Below are 16,946 nucleotides of genomic sequence, written 5' to 3'. Positions count from 1 at the left end.
AGGCTCCCAAAACACTGTCACCTCAGTGGCAGAATCTCTGAAATGCCCACTTCCTGAATGATGCCAGCAAGTTAAACAGCAGCATGTGGGGTTCCCCGCACACCATCTTTCCTGTACTGCCAAAAATAGGCTATGATGGAAAGGCAGGGCTTCCAGATCCGTGCTCTGACTGCCATTTTCTCTTCCACCTGAAATCCTGCTCTGTACTTCTGTTTATAAAGCCTAGGATCCTATCTGCCTTTTAATCACTTTCACAATCTGCGCTGCCACCTTCAATGACTTTGTTCCTGCACCCCCTTTAGAACTGTGCTTTTATTTTATATTTCCTTTCGTCATCCTTCCTAACAAAATGTACCACTTTACACTTCTCTGCATTGACTTGTCTCTACCACCCGTCTGCCCATTCCACCATCTTGTATGTCTTCTTGCAGTCTATCAGATATCATTATCTTACTCAAGGACAAGGCAGCCCGCTTGATTGGCACCCCTTACACAAGCATTTACCGACCAACAGTGGCAGCAGTGTGTACCAAGATGCATTGCAGAAACTCACCAAGGCATTTCCAAACCCATGACTGCTACCATCTAGAAAGACAAGGGCAGCAGATAGATGGGAATACCACCACCTGGAAGTTCCCCTCCAAGCCACTCACCATCCTGATTTGGAAATATATCGCCGTTCCTTCACTGCCGCTGGATCAAAATCCTGTAACTCCCTCCCTAACAGCACTATGGGCGTACCTACACTACAGGGACTGCAGCGGTTCAAGGAGGCAGTTCAACACTAATGTCTCAAGGACAGTTAGGGATGGGCATTTATTGCCCATCCCTAAATGGCCTAGCCAGTGATGCCCACATCCTGTCAATTAATTTTTTTATAGTTCACAATAGTCTAAGTTTTATTTGATCTACAAATTTTGACATTGTGGCCTGCACACAGAAGTCTAGGTCATTAATATATATTAAGAAAAACAGTGGTCCTCTTAACAAGCCCTGGGGAATTTTTACTGTATACTTTCCTCCAGTCCAAAAACAAACACTCACTATTACTTTTTCCTGGTCACTCAGCCAACTTCATACCCATGCTGCCACTGTCCATTTTATTCCATGGACTTCAACTTTGCTGTCAGATCTATTATGTGCCATTTTATCAAATGCCTTTCAAAATTTAACATACTTTACATCAATTGCATTACCATCATCTACCATCTCTATTATCTCATCAAAAAACTTAATCAAGTTAGTTGAACACAATTTGCCTATAACAAACCTGGGTTGGCTTTCCTGAATTATTCTGTACTTGTTCAAGTAAGTCTTTTGTTCTGGATTTTCATTTCTAAAAGTTTCCAACTGCTGAGGTTAAACTGACGAGCCTATGGTTGCTGGATTTACCCATAGACCCTTCTTTGAATAAGGGCATAACGTTTGCAATTCTCCAATCTTTTGCACCACTCCTGTATCTTAAGGGGGATGGGAAGGTTGTGACCAGAACCTCCATAGTTTCCTCCCTTACTTCCTTCAGCATTTTTGCATGCCTCTCATCCTGTCCTTGGGACTTATCAACTTTAAGTACAGCCAGCCTCTTATACATCCTCTCTGTCAATTATGGGACTGTTCAGTCGGTGGAACCATCTCAGATTTGCACAAGTGCGGTAGCGGGTGTAAATAAAGTAATTTTACCCGCCGGCCACAATGGTAGGTTTTCACGCCATATCATCCCATCCCCTGCGTGTCCTGCTTCATTAATAATGCATTCATGGGAAACATGCTGGATCGCTGGCAGGTGGGCTTGGATTTGCTTCCAGCGCTTCCTTGTTCTAGGCATCATATTTAAAGTGCACCAGAGCACAGCCTACTTCATGTCTACAGACCAGGGCTGCTCCGGGTAACAGATGACCCCAAAAGCAAAGTAGACGGCAGCCCCAAATTTAGTGACGGCTCTCTGGGACACCTGCTGGATGCAGTGCAAGCCCGCGGCGATGTCCTCGCTCTGGCCGCAGGAGGTCCACCAGAGTCAACAATCTGGCCTGGGAGGCGGTGGCGGTGGCAGTGGCAGTCATCCCCACTGGAGTACAGAGGAGGTCAGCCATCCAGTGCAGGATGAGGATGAATAATTGCACTTATTCCGCGTGGTAAGTCAGCCACTTCATCACTCTCAACCCACACACTCCCAAACCCCTCACATCCACAGTGACCTCGCACCTCAAGGGACAACATCACTAACTCTCACATACACCCTCACATCTCCATCAGACTCATATCCTCTGGAGCTCGCATCCTCATCCCATTCATGGCTCCGCTCACCACACAAATGTTACGCGCAGTGCCATGCGTCCTGTTCACACACGCTGTCTGTTTTCATGAAGGACAAACTGGCTCACAACAGCAGGGAGAGGTTCCAGACTGGGGTTGGAGTGCCCCACATTAGGCCCGTCGCTCACTTTGAGGAGCGTACCCTCATGATGACTGGTGAGGAGGTGGACCCTGCCTGCAGCGATGGTGAGGTTGGTGGCAAACACCCACGTGAGGATCCTGCACCACACCATCTCTCTCTCTCAATTCAAATGTGAGTGCTCTCTCCTGTTTTTGATCTGCTGCCATGCACTAATTATCTCTACTTTGGTTCTCAGGGAGCTCTGCCAAGCAACCAACGCCCTCAGGCAGCCAGTCCCTCAGTTCCATCCACGTCCTCACCTCCAGCCAAGAAGTCACCTCCTCCATTGAAGAGCTGGAAATAAGCAGCCTGGAAGACCCATCACGTGCTTACCCACACCCTGCACCAGCACACGCTTCGGTGGGACCTAGATCTAATGCAGGCATAGGTTCACAATCTGGTGGTCACCACACGGACACGTGTCTGCAGCAGGAGGAGGCAGGTTTATGCGAGCTCCCAGGAGGACATCTGGGGGAGAGGCAACTATGAGGTCAGAGTCAGGTGGTGAGCCTCCAGATTCGGCCTTCTAACTCATCCTGGAGAGTCAGCAGAAGGTGTGGGAACATTATGCAGGACTGTTGGAAGCCATCAACAGAGTGGCACGCAAGTCAGAGGAGTGCATCTGCCTGCTCTCTGATGAAGCGGTGCCCACATGTGGGCATATGGAGGTCTCCATGGGAAGGATGGCAGGCATTTTGGAGACCCTGGTCCCACAGAATGTGGAGAAGTGTGCAGACCTGCACTCCATCACAATAGCCATAGGTGAGTTCCTGCAGTGGCAACTCGAGAGGGAAACGGGGCATCTTGACATCCCTCCAGGAGCTCCTTCCCCTCAAGGAGTCAGGCCGGGACCCTCGGGCACCTGAAGGGAGAAGGAGTGGCAGCTGGACACCCCTGGGTCATCCACTCAGGAACCTCAGAGGCTGTCTGCTCCTTCCGAGTCCCCTTTGCCTGTGACCCCCTCAACCTCATCCCCTGGCACCACAGAGGGAATAGCTGGCCCACAGGAGGACAGCCAAAGCAAGCTGGGGCCTTCATGGCCTTGGCTCTCCAGAGGATGCATACCACAGTCATCAGAGGCAACAGGAAAACCATTGGACAGGCTGTCTCCACCCCTGCTGCGGATGTCAGGGCAGCACCTAGAAGAAATGGTAGACCTAGAAAAGTTAAGAAATCCTGATCACAAGTTGTTTCACGGGTGAAAACATCTTGTCACTTTTTAATCTGAAAATATACTCACTTCCACTGAATAATGTGTGATGTTGTCTTTTAGCCTCATTGACAGGTTTTGCGAGTTCTCCCACTGCATCACCCCGCACTAGCAATTCAGCTGCACACAACCAGACCACGAGTGATTGTAGAGGGAGAGGTGTGTGTGTGTGTGGGGCAGGGCCTTTTGGAGCCCATGCCAGCACTGTCCCACGCATGTGGAGCCTTCATCCATCACACTCCTTTCACTGTCCTGAGCATTTTCAATGCTGCCTGCTGGAGGTCTCTTTCAGTTGTCCATCTGAGCTGACCTGCATCTCCGCCCAGCACTGATCGCACTCCCATGCAGCACCTTTGCCCATCCAACACAAGGTTCCGCTAGCTTTCGATTTTGACAACCATCGTTGTGGTCAAGTATATTGTCAGCTCCTCCATCCTTTCCCCTTCCCCAAACACCCATGTCCTTTCTGTCATCACTGTCGACCCTCTGGCATCGCCTTCCACCTCCCCACCTACCAAGCCGAACCCTTGCCTTTCCAGGATGTCCAGGTGAACGTGTACACTTCCTACCTTCCTGAGAATCCCACCCCCATCCACATTGACCTCCCCGACCACCTCCTTCCCACCCCCAGGGCTCGTGTCTGCTTCTGAGTCCCCACCAACCGGCATCACCGTTCCTTCTACTGCTACGGACGTACCCTCTCCCTGCCACCCTACTAGCTCCCCCTGCCACCTCTCACACTCACCATTCCCTCCCACCATGCCCACTCAGTTTGTTCCCCAGGAGGCAGTCATTGACTCCACAGACTCGTCCCTTGCACATTCATCTGGACATCCCTCCCCGCTGCTACAACCTTCCTCCCTCCTCCACCCTTACCCTCTCCTTTCCCCGGACACCTTCCCCCTGCCCCCTACAAACCACCTCCTCCTCTCCCTCCGAATTCCCTCCCTTACACCTACCTCCCCACTTGCTGCATTCTGCCCCATTACACCCTCCTCCCCCCCATACTCCCCCTCCCAACCTCACCCACCCCCCCCAACTCCTTCGTTACCCCCACCCCCGGCACACCTTCCTCTCCCAATTACAGCTAGAGTTTCCTCTCCCATTTCCACCGATACACCTTCCCATTTCCCATCCCACTCGCAGCTAGACCTCCCCCCATTTCGCTGATCATCTGTAGCAGCACATGACCAAGACTGTGATGTTCCGAAGCAGACTCAGAGCATCAACGGAGACGTCCCACTTTCCAAGAGCTGCTTCATGGCAGAGCCATGAGGATCCACCCAGCATGCGAAGTACATGTTCTGTCAGAGTGTGGTAGCTGTATGGCTCCAGCATCATCATCTCCCTTGATATCTGCAATCTGATCAAGGCCCTAAAGGTGGGCCCTGTCCTGTACATCTCGCTTGTCCCGATGTGTTCTGGTCCAGTGTATTTTCTCACCAGCATAACGGTAAATTGGGCATGGGGAGTGGTTCCGGTTAGGCCTTATCTCCATCCAGTTACTGGGATGCAAATTAAGTTCACGCCGGCTTTCAACAATGTTCATGTTCTGCCATGGTGGACACCATCGGATAATCTCACTTTGCTTTCACGCTGGCGTGAAACCGATTTCTGCCCCTTAACTGAATTGTCCCCACCGACCCTGACCCCCTCCCCAATTGCCATGACACCCGCTACCAACGAGACCAGAAGATTCCACACAATATCTGAACAACCTCCGCTTTCACTATGACTTGGGCAGCATCTTCTTCCTTGATAAAGACAGATGCAAAATACTCATTTGGTGCCTCAGCTTTGCCCTCTGCCTCCATGCATAAATCCCCTTTTTGGTCCCTAGTTAGCCCCACAATTCTCTTAATACCCTTTTATATTTACATGCTTATGGAAGACTTTTGGATTCCCTTTTATGTTAGCTGTCAGTCTCTTCTCATACTCTCTCTGTACCTCTCTGATTTCCTTTTTCACTCCCCTTTGAACTCCCTATATTAGCCTGGTTCTCACTTATGTTATGAACCTGACATCTTTTTTGCGCCACCTTTTTCTTCTTCTTATTTTCTTTCTCTCTCATCACAGATATAACTTCTGGCTAGCTCAATTTTGTATAGAAATAAGGGGCCACTTTCTTCATGTAAATGAACTATTTTTTGAACCTCATCAAAAAAAGAAGCCAATAGTATGGTAACATGCGAGATAAAAATACTTCATTTTGACACCTTTACATCTTACTACTTGTATATGAATATGTTGTGCTATCAAACTGCCATTATTGCATTTTATGTTTTATAACAGCACAAATTATTTTTGTTGAATATTATTACAATAATATAACATTTTTATTTCCCAGTAAGCCACTGAGCAGAAAAATTAGCAAAATCAAGTGAAAATTAATTGATATTCCTATCTATAGATTACCAAGTTTTATACTTAAAATGTGTCCATTTTACTTGGAAAGAAAATTGTCAAAAATACATTACTTTGTAATTCTCACACATACCAATTGTCTGTCCCTTCAATCCAATTAGCTCAAACATCATTCATAAAAATCAATAAATTGGTTCTTCGTTGAACAGTGCTGGTTGTGTCAAATATTACTAGATATAAAGCTACCAATGACCGAGCAGAGTAAGAAAAAGCTGCCAATATAAACAGGTAAAATAGTTTAAAGTTTAACAAGGAAAGGGGAATCAATTAAACTGGTCAGGTATTTTTGTTAATGATTTCAGCCTGTAGCTTGTCTTATCAGTTAACTGAGGATGTATGGTATTATAAATAAAATTTCTAGCATAATTAACTAACAAGTTAACTAATTCACAATGAAATCATTAAAGTTATTTACAGAGTTTCTGTTTCTATATATGAGATCTATGCAGTGATGCTTTCCTTCACAGGGATGTCCCCACTTCTGCTTTAGTTGTGTTACATGTTTAAAGCCAATGTTGTCTTCCCTTCTAACATGAAGGCTTGACCAGATGGTTCACCACAACTCTCAAGGGAGGCTTACGTTGTCTGAAGTAGGACAGATTTCTAATGATGTGAACAAGATACTATATAATGCAAGGAACCAATGCCTATTGCGTATCAGTCCTGCTGTGATCTAAATAGCTTCCCAGATTGCAGAACTATTATTCGTATGGACTACAACTTCCATTATGTACCAGTTTTACTCCAATATCTCGTGAACTACAAGTCCTGTCTAAGGCTGCCAGTTTTTGCTAAAATAAAGTAAGATTTACAAACAGGAAGCTCAGTCATCTTGTCCATCATAAAATAAATTAATTCTTTGCTTTGAGGATATATTGATTATTGGAATAGGTAAGCAATGTACAAAAGAAAAACAGGCTGCTTTCTGGTTGAAAATGAGATATATAAAAAAAAAGTTCTCAGAATAATTGCTGTCATAATTCAGTATTCCTAATGTGTAAAAAAACAGAAAAGTAGGCATTGATCAGTTCACTAAATGGGTGCTGCTTCATGGGATCTTTGGAAGCATTCTGGGCACTAAAGTTCATGAGTTTTTTTTTCAAATTGGATGTATAACTGCATGCATTAACTATGAATTATTCTAGTATTTTACTGAGTTGGGCTATTATTACAGGTCAACCCATGATAAAATGGTAAAATTCTGCTATATTCTGCATATCTGGTTTATAGGTTTACCATTTTGTAATTCGTACTCGTAGGAACAGGAATAGCAGTAGCCCATCGAGACTGTCCCACCATTCAATGAGATCATAGCTGATCTGTGACCTAACACTATATACTGTCTTTGTTCATATCCCCTAATATCTTTGGTTAATATAAAGCTATTACTCTGTTATGATGTGGCGGGTGATATGTGCCAGGCGGACCAAATCCACAAGGGGGAACTTGGCCACGAGATCACAACAGTTTTGCAATTTATATTTATTACGGGAAGATTTGTACACTGAATTCAGAAGAAATGAGTCCAGTAACAGCTTTAGAGATTTTAAAAATTAGATCAAACATTTATTAACAAAAGAAAATAATTTAAACACATACATAAGTTTACAGTTCCTTTATATTATAACAAATCCCAAAATTCTTCATTAACCTGACACACTTTTTATATTTAAATAAGAAATCTAGCACATTACCACAGCACCCACTTGAAGTGAAACTCCAAAGGCTTTTAACACAACTTTAGTTACAGGAGCAGCCCTTCTTCAGAGGGTGGCTAGAGCTTTTTCCAACTCTGTCACATGGTGTACCTTTCAAGATTTTACATGGTCACCCCCACATAGCCTTCCATCCTCCTTTATATATCTTTCTCTCTCTTAAATGTGTAAAATCCCATTGTTATACATGTCTTTTGAAATTTACTTTTCCCATAATATAAAAATCTTTCATGTTGTCAATATGGCCCTTTTTTCCTTTTGGGAAAAATAAATGTAATAACCTCACCCTATTTATCTCATTCGTTGTAAACATCCGACTGTGCCTTGAAAATCAAACTGCTCGCCCTTATCTTAAAATGCAAATTTCATGCACACCTTCTCTACTGACCCTTATGCTCTAACTCGGTCATTAGCATTTCAAATACCCTTTTACACCAAACCCTTTTGATAATTTCCACCTTGCAGTCTATCTGACTCTATTTCAATTAAATCAATACACAGACAGAACCATCCACACTCACGCCCATAAGCCTACAGTAATATTATGGAAAATATGATAGTTTCGTGACATACTCTCATTTATAGTTAACAGTCAATTGCCATTTGTAAGAGAGAGCTCCAAACTTCTTTCACCCTTTTCATGTAGAACTCTTTCCTAGCTTCACTCCTGAAAGTCCTGGCTCAAATATTTAAACTATGTTCCCCAGTCGTGGATTACACAACCAGTGAAAAAAGTTTCTCTCTATCTACTCTATCCATTCCCCTTATCATCTTAAAAACTTTATTCACGTCACCCCTTAATCTTCTAAATACCAGCAAATATAACGCCAATTTGTGTGAGATCTCCACGCAGCTTAACCCTTAGAACCCAGATATCATTCTAGTAAATCAATGCTGCAGCCCCTCCAAGGCCAATATATCCTTCCTAAGGTGTGGCACCCAGAACAGCTCTCAGTACTCCAGGTGTGGTCTAACCATGGCTTTGTACAGCTGCAGCATGACCTCTCCACCATGTTTTCTAATCTTTTAGCTACAAAGACCAGTATTCCATCAGCCTTTTTGTTTTTTTACTTTGTGCCTATACATAATATTTTCATGATCTATGTACATGCCTACTGCTTCTAACTTGATTTATCCTTTAAGGCTCAAAGTGGATGACTTCACTTAATGATAATGTGAAAAGTTTTGAATGATTCGGCTTAAATCTTGCATAGTTCAAGATGCTGTCAAAATGGCAAAGTTTAAATTATTGTGTTTGTATCTTAAAAAGGTACTTTTAGCTATTAATTATCAACTAATTCTTCTTCACTGGGCAGGAGCCATTTTTGGGCATAGGCTTGTGCTTGATACAGAGGCCAGAGTGGATGCACAATGTGTAACACCATCTTTCTCCCTTAGAAGTTGTGTTTTCAAAAACAGCTATTGAAGCTACACATTTCAGATTCCAGGCTCTGTTGGATCCATGTTAGACAACATTTGAGGGCCATATGAAACACACACAATCCATCCCAGAAGTGTGAAAAGGCATTCCAGCCCAGATCAGGCAAATGTGGGTCAAAAAACTTTTCACACTGAAACTTCTTTTTGGTTCTGGGCAATTTCATTCTAGCTAACTATTGTGAATCCTAGAATGGAAATCTTTTAAATGAATCAATGCAATTTCAAAAGAAAATAACATTTTCCTGAAATCCCAGCCTTTGCATCAATGCCATCTTTGTGTGAAGTGATATGTCAGTCAAGGCATTGTATTACATATTTTGTGAGGAATGAGATTGGGATTTGTATTGCTTCTATTTGTGAGATTCCATACAAAGTTTGGAAAATTGAGGCTGCAGAAACTGTTTCTTTGGGATTGTGGTATAACATGGCAGGTGATGTGTGCCAGACAGACCAAATCCACAAGGGAAACTTGGTCAGGCTATTACAACAGTTTTGCAATTTATATTTATTACAAGAAGATTTGGGCACCGAATTCAGAAGTATTCAAAGCAAAAGATTTCAAGCCCATACATAAGATTACAGTTGTTTAATATGATAACAAATCCCAAAATTCCTAATTAAACTGACTCCCAACTACCTACCCCCTTTAAGGCAACAGCCCAAAATATATTTTAAATTTAAATAGCAAACCAGCAAATTTACCACAGCAGCCTCTTGACAGTGGAATTCCGAAGGCTTTTCTCCAACTTTAGTTGCTGGACACAGTAGACTTTTGCAAACATGGCTGGAGGCTTCCCCTAGGCTGTTTCACACACCCCTATTAGTTCTTATATGGCCCCAACACCACTTTTCATTCCTCTTTATATATGTTTTTCTCTCTCTTCAATCTATAAATTCCATTGTTCCATATGTGTTTGGAACTTTACTTTTCCCATAATATAAAAAATCTTTCATGTTGCCAATATGGCCAGTACCTTTTAGGAAAAATAAACAAAATAACTTTGCCCTATTTATTTTGTTCATTGTAAACATCCTACCATCCCTTTGAAACCCAAACAACTCTTTCACTTATCTAAAAATGTAAATCTGCTTCACACCTACATGCTAATTACTCATTAGCATTTCAAATGCCTTTTACACCTAACTTCTTTTGATAATTGCAAGCTTGCAGGCTATCTGACTCCAACTCAATTGAATCTCACTGCCAGAACCATACACACACACACTTCTAAACCTACTTTACAATAAACTACAATGATAGTATGAAAATATTATAGCTTCATGACAAATTGAAAAATTCTACCTTTTGCTCACCTTACATTGTAATTTCTCTCAAACAGGAGAATTATGAACTTCAGAATCCTAATTCCTTTAATTGAAGTACATTACCATTTAGTCTTAATTAGCTCCTATTACCTAATGTCAGTTAACAATGATTTTTTTCTGACAAAGGGTTTTCACAAATGTTGCCTCAGTGTTTTCCGCATTTTATTAATGATTTTTCAAGGCAGAAAGGACTCTGTATCTACCAGTAACTTTTTGATTGAGCCACCCCCTTGGAGATGGTGGAACTGGTAGTATAAAAGTTACTAATTGTAAGGGTATGAAAGCACAGCTAGCTAAAGTGACTTGGGAAACCATTTTAAAAGGTAGGACAGTGGAGATGCAGTGGCAGACTTTTAAGGAGATACTTAATAACTCTCAGCAAAGATTTTCCCAGTGAGAAAGAAAGACTCTTTGAGACGGATGCATCATCCGAAATTAAGGGTTGTATCAAATTGCAAGAAACACTATACAAATCTGCAGAGACAAGTGGTAGGTCAGAAGATTGGTCAGATTTTAAGAACTAACAAGGATATAAAGGAAAAATGAACAGAGAAAGTTGAGTATGAGGGAAAGCTAGCTAGTAATATAAAAACAGATAATAAGAGTTTCTACAAGTATTTAAATAGGACAAGAGTAACTAAAGCTAATGTTGGTCCTCTAGAAAGTGAGTCTGGGGAATTGATGATGGAAAACAAGGAAATGGCAGAGACGTTGAACAGGTATTCTATATCTGTCTTCACTGTAGAAGAATTAGGAAACTTTCAAAAGGTAAATGGGAGGGAGGAACTTAAAACGATTACCATCGCTAGGGAAAGATATTGGAAAAACTATTAGGCCTAAAGGCTGACGAGTCCACAGTGACAATGTTAGAAATGGAGATACCTTTAAGAATAAACCAGGACAAGATTCAGAGTGAATTAAAGCCTGTACTTTAGAGCTAGGTTTTTCCCCAGTAAAGGGGTTTTGCTTCTGGGCACAGAAAGGACCTAGAAGGGAAGAGTGGAAACTGGTATTTGTACTGAATTATAGTTTAATGATAAGGCGGTTGTGAGTCTCCTGTTGCCTAATTTGGTCAATGGCTATCCTCCTGTTAAACACCCAGGACCAGATGGTCTGCATCCTAGGGTCTTAAAAGAAGTGGCTGTAGAGATGGTAGATGCATTGGTTATAATCTTCCAAAAATCTTTGGATTCTGGAAGTGTTCCGGTGGATTGGAAAATAGCTCATTTAACACCTTTATTCAAAAAAGGAGGGAGACAGAAAACAGCAAACTCCAGGCCAGTGAGCCTAATATCTGTCATAGTGAAATTGCTGGAATACATTATTAAGGAGCTTATAGCAAGATACTTAAAAAATCATAATATGATCAGGCAGAGTCAACATAGCTTTGTGAAATGGAAACAGTGTTTAATCTATTTTATTAGAGTTTTTTGAGGAAAGTAACAAGCAAGGTGAATAAAGGAGAACCTGTAGATGTGGCATACTTGCATTTCCAAAAGCCATTTGATAAAGTAGGACAGTGGAAAGGATCTTTTTCAATTTGACAAGCTGTAATTAGTGAAGTGTCACAGGGGTCAGTGCTGGGGCCTCAACTATTTATAACCTACATCAAAGATTTGGATGAAGAGTCTGAATATATGGTAGCTAAATTTGCCAATGACACCAAGTTAGGTAGGAAAGTAAGTTATCAGGAGGTAGAGTGTTTGCAAAGGAATATAAACAGTTTAAGTGAATGGGCAAAAATTTGGAAGATTGAGTATAATGTGGTGTGAACCTATCCATTTTAGCAGGAAGAATGGAAAAACAGCATATTATTTAAATGGAGAGATTGCAGAACTCGGTGGTACAGGGGATCTGGGTGACCAGGTACCTGAATCACAAAACTTATGCAGGTTCAGCAAATGGTTAGGAAGGCAAATGCAATGTTGGTGTTTATTGCAAGAGCAATGGGATATAAAGGTAGGGAAGTTTTACTGCAGCTATAAGGGCATTGGTAAGACCACATCTGGAATACTTGGTACAGTTTTGGTCTCCTTACTTGAAAGAAACATATAATTATGTTAGAAGCAGTTCAGAAAAGGTTCATTTGATTGATTCCTGGGATGAAGGGCTTATCCTTTGAAGGACAGTAAGACAGGTTGGACCTATACCAATTTATTTAGAAGAATGAGAGGTGATCTTATTGAAACATTTAAGGTCCCGATGGGACTTGACCGGGAAGATGCCGAGAGGACATTTCCACTTGTTGAGGGGAGACTAGAATGAGGGAACACAGTTAAAACTAAGACAGAAATTTTCCTCGTCTCTTTCTCTCAGAGGATGGTTAGTATGTGGAATTCTCTTTCCCAAAGAGCAGTGAAGGCTGGGTTATTGAATATTTTCAAGGCACAATTAGGCAGATTTCTGATAGGCAAAGGAATCAAGCGTTATGAGAGAAAACAGGAAAGTTGAATTGGGACGACAACCAGGTCAGCCATGACCTTATTGAATGGAAGAGCAGGCTCAAAGGGCCGAATTACTCAGTCCTGCTCCTACTTCCTATATTCCTATTAAAGCTGCTGGCATTTGTAACTCAGCACAGTCCTTTATTTGCTTGGCCGAAATCCTAGCATTCGCTGAATGCTGGTTCCTAACAGATGAAAGAATAACACTTTTTTAATATATTCGTTCATGGGATGTGGGCATCGCTGACTAGGCCAGCATTTATTTCCCACCCTTATTTCTCTTGAGAAGTGGTGGTGAGCTGCTGTTTTGAACTGCTGTAGTCCCTGTGGTGTAGGTATACCCACAGTGCTGTTAGGAAGGCAGTTCCAGGATTTTAACTCGGGAACAGTGTAGGAACAGTGATATAGTTCCAAGTCAGGATGGTGTATGACATGGGGGGTGGGGGGAATCTTGCAGGTGGTGGTTTGTCACATCCCTGCCAGTCTAGCCTCGGTCTCGGGCATTGTGGGCTTGCTTCTTCTGAAAAGAAATGTAAGATTGCACCCACTGGCACTCTCAACTTATTTAATTGCATGCTGCCGATGCATTATTAGCAAAGTGCCTGGCAGCCTAGATGCTGAGCACATCCCTCATCTGCACAGTCTGCTAACACCCCCACCCTCTAACTGGACCAAAGTTTTAAGAGCACACTGACATTGTAGCTGACAGCAGTGTCTCTGTTGCATCATGCTGCCTTGGAGCTCCAGCCAAACTCACTTTCCTCCTGCATTCGTGACAGCACCCTGTAGCACACTGGCATAAAGGTTGCACATACTGAGGACTCATGCATCCTGGCTGCCCTCATAAGGACATTGAGCATCTTCTGGCATTAAGACCAGGTTCCCCTCAGCAGCCCAACACTGCAACCTCCTCAGCTACCTCCTCCCAGGCAGCACATGTTTTGGATTGGGTTTCCCCTCTTCACACTAGATGGTATCAGCTGCTTGCGTCGGTTCGACACTGCACAGCGGAGGACTCTGAGGGAGTCATCATTAAATTGAGGGGCTGGTTTGGCCATTTTCCCTTGCCTCTCCCCTTGCTCCAAAGGCTCAGACATCTCTAGAGAGAAACATGCAAAACTAAGACAACTCATCTATGCAAAGATCTGGAAAACTTGTTCAGGTTCAAAAATAAAGCCTCCTCTGCTCAGTGGCAAAGTTTGGACACATCTGAACTCAAATAAATGTACACTCACCTTAAAAGCCTGAAAATCGTTGAAGTCACAATGAGCTTCCAAACTCTAAGCAATACCGTCATTTGCTGGGTCCCCTAACACTGTCCAGTGCCAGGGTGCTATGTAAGTTACTGGCTGTTCCAGGTCACAGCCAATGACCTCAAAGGCCAGAGTTCACGCCCTCCAGTACTGATTAGGCGGGTCAAAAGCCTCCCTGTGATTTCAAGCGCCCCAACTAGCACTTTATCAGGCATGTTTCAAAGGCAGGCCTGGAAGTTGGAAAGCCACTGACTTTCGGGGCAGAACCTAACCCCCGCACCACAGCATATTATTCAGCCCCCTATCTCTGTAACCTTCGCCAGTCCTACAACCCTCTGAAACGGCAGCATTCCTTCATTCTGGCCTCTTACACATTCTCAATTTTAACCACTCCACTGTTGGCAGCTATGACTTCAATTGCTGAGGCCCTAACCTCTGGAATTCCCTGGCTAAACCTCTCTGCCTCTCTACCTCTCATCCTTTAAAACAATTCTTAAAACCTCTGAATAAACTTTTGGTTATCTGCCCTAATATTCCCTCATGTATCTTTGGGTCAAATTTTATTTGATAATGCTGCTATAGTGCATTTTGGGATGTTTTACTATTTAAAGACACTATATAAATGCAAGTTGTTATTGTCCAGAGTTGACACAATGCTCTAGCTGAGGGCTAAATGTGATTTATAAAAATGTAGCGTAACTTGCTTGCTTTTCTATTCTGTGCAGCTAATTCTCTGAGCTGCATTGTAATAGGATTACACTCTCCAAAGTTGTCCTCAGACCTCCTTACTGCATTGATTTTAGCAAGAAGAGTTTTAAGGAATCACCCATTTTCTAACTTTCAACCATTTGAGAGCAAGCATGATAAAATGAAAGGAGCTGATGTGCCTTTTTAACATGAGAGCGTAAATAAGATTATACTCTCTCTGCCGTATAAACTTCATCTTGAGAATGTACACGTATCTATCATTTTAAAATTATTACTGTTATTGTATGAAATCTGTTATTGTATGAAATCAGTATCAGTTCCCCACCAGCATGAACCCTGCTGGTCCAGATTTAACAATGACTCTACATTTTTATCCTCATTATTATTCTTATTGAACAACTTAAATTATTTGTATATTATGGAAGAGAAATTTAAAAGCATATTATAAAAACAGTGCAAAGTCAAATTAAGAGTAGAAAATGGTCTCTCTTCTGCTTCAGATTTATGGAAGCTAAAATTTTCTTATATGAATGCTTTTTTTGTCAGAATCCATCTGGAAATATTTATTTCAGTGCCATGTAATCTATCTGTGGATTTTGTTAGCAGCATACCCTTTTGTATATTCCTTGCCTTAAAATTTATAAATTATATCTAGTTGAAATTTTGCCAATAAGTGCATGGTTTGACTGATTGCTGCCTTTGCTCCTTACCTGCTATTCATCTATGATTTAGTTTCACTTCCCCCTCCATACTGGAGCCACTGCAGTTCGCTGACTGTCCTTTAAATCATCATGCTTTATAAATTATTCCAAGATGAGCTTTGAATGCATCTGACTATGTTGTACTAGAGAACTAAATATGGTCTTTTGTTTTAACAGCCCTTGTCCATTTCACTGAATGTTCAAATACTGTAGATGCCTTAATGTAAATCACATTTGCTGCTGTTCTTTTCTTCCATGTTACATAGCCATGAAAGCAAACTAACCATGACTACAAATAAGCTTTGCCAAACTGTGTTTGTCAATCAGCCAATGTCTGAATTGCTTCATCCGATGTGAAAATTTTAAAAAGTTGAAAGAAAATAATTTTCTTTGAGCCAGGAAAGATTTAAATAAATCACTGGAACTCTTAATATGTCTATTTTTATCCCCATATTTCCATCATCCAGCCTCTTTAAACTGTTATGCTGCATTTATGTTTGTTGCCAGTGATTGGCAGACCAACTTAACAGTTTAAGGACAATTACTGAGCCTTTTAACTGAACACTCAGCAAGAAAGACCAAATTCACAAAAGTCTCAAGCTGCATTTACAATTCAATATATGAAGCATTGTTGACATTGTTTAATGTAGAAACGTTTTAAACCTAAAGACCCAGGTCCCAACAGAGAAATTTGTTTTCAGATGGTTATTGCATGATCTTGGCTTTAGAAACTGAATAGGAGAAGTGAGTCAAGTCCTAGACTTGCTGTAGTACAATATGAATGAAGAGTGACTAATTTTTGCTAAGCAAATGCTTAAACTATGCATGTAAACTGCGTAAGATTCTTTCATTGTGTAAGGAGGAGCATGTGAAACACACATTTCTGTTTTTGGAGGGTCTCTTTGTTTGTTTTACATGTTACCCCATGGGCCACTTATGTGAAGGTTTGGGAGTGCAATTTCCTTTTTGATGTCACAACAGAAACTCTGCATATATCCATGCTGAAGTATTTTCTGGCTTGGCACTGGATTATGCTGCAGATCCACTATAGTTCTAGTGTTTTTTTAAATCATTCCTGGATGTAGCAACATGGTGAGGAGAAAGGGTAATGAGAATTCGCAGCAATTCTGTGCAAGAAAGTGATAATCAGGAGAAGTCATCTACTTACTTCTGGAACTCTTTCGAAAGAAAGCTTTTGTCAGGCCTTGAAACAAATTACAGCAGCTCTTAACTCTTGGCTGTTGAGTACCTTCACTTAGTTAAACCTAACAAGTTACATAACCGATGATTG

The 16,946-nt window shown here is 42.0% G+C and overlaps 1 protein-coding gene across 5 annotated transcripts in view; it reads left to right on the top strand.

Annotated features, from left to right (window-relative positions):
* The window catches only part of supt3h (SPT3 homolog, SAGA and STAGA complex component), a 526,661-nt gene that overhangs the window by 446,094 nt on the left and 63,621 nt on the right, over positions 1-16,946 (top strand). The window lies entirely within an intron of this gene.

Source organism: Carcharodon carcharias, chromosome 5 (genome assembly GCF_017639515.1).
Source record: "Carcharodon carcharias isolate sCarCar2 chromosome 5, sCarCar2.pri, whole genome shotgun sequence".
Taxonomy (NCBI): Eukaryota; Metazoa; Chordata; class Chondrichthyes; order Lamniformes; family Lamnidae; genus Carcharodon; species Carcharodon carcharias.
The sequence above is the reverse complement of the archived record's forward strand: the minus strand, read 5'-3'. Positions and strand labels throughout refer to the sequence as shown.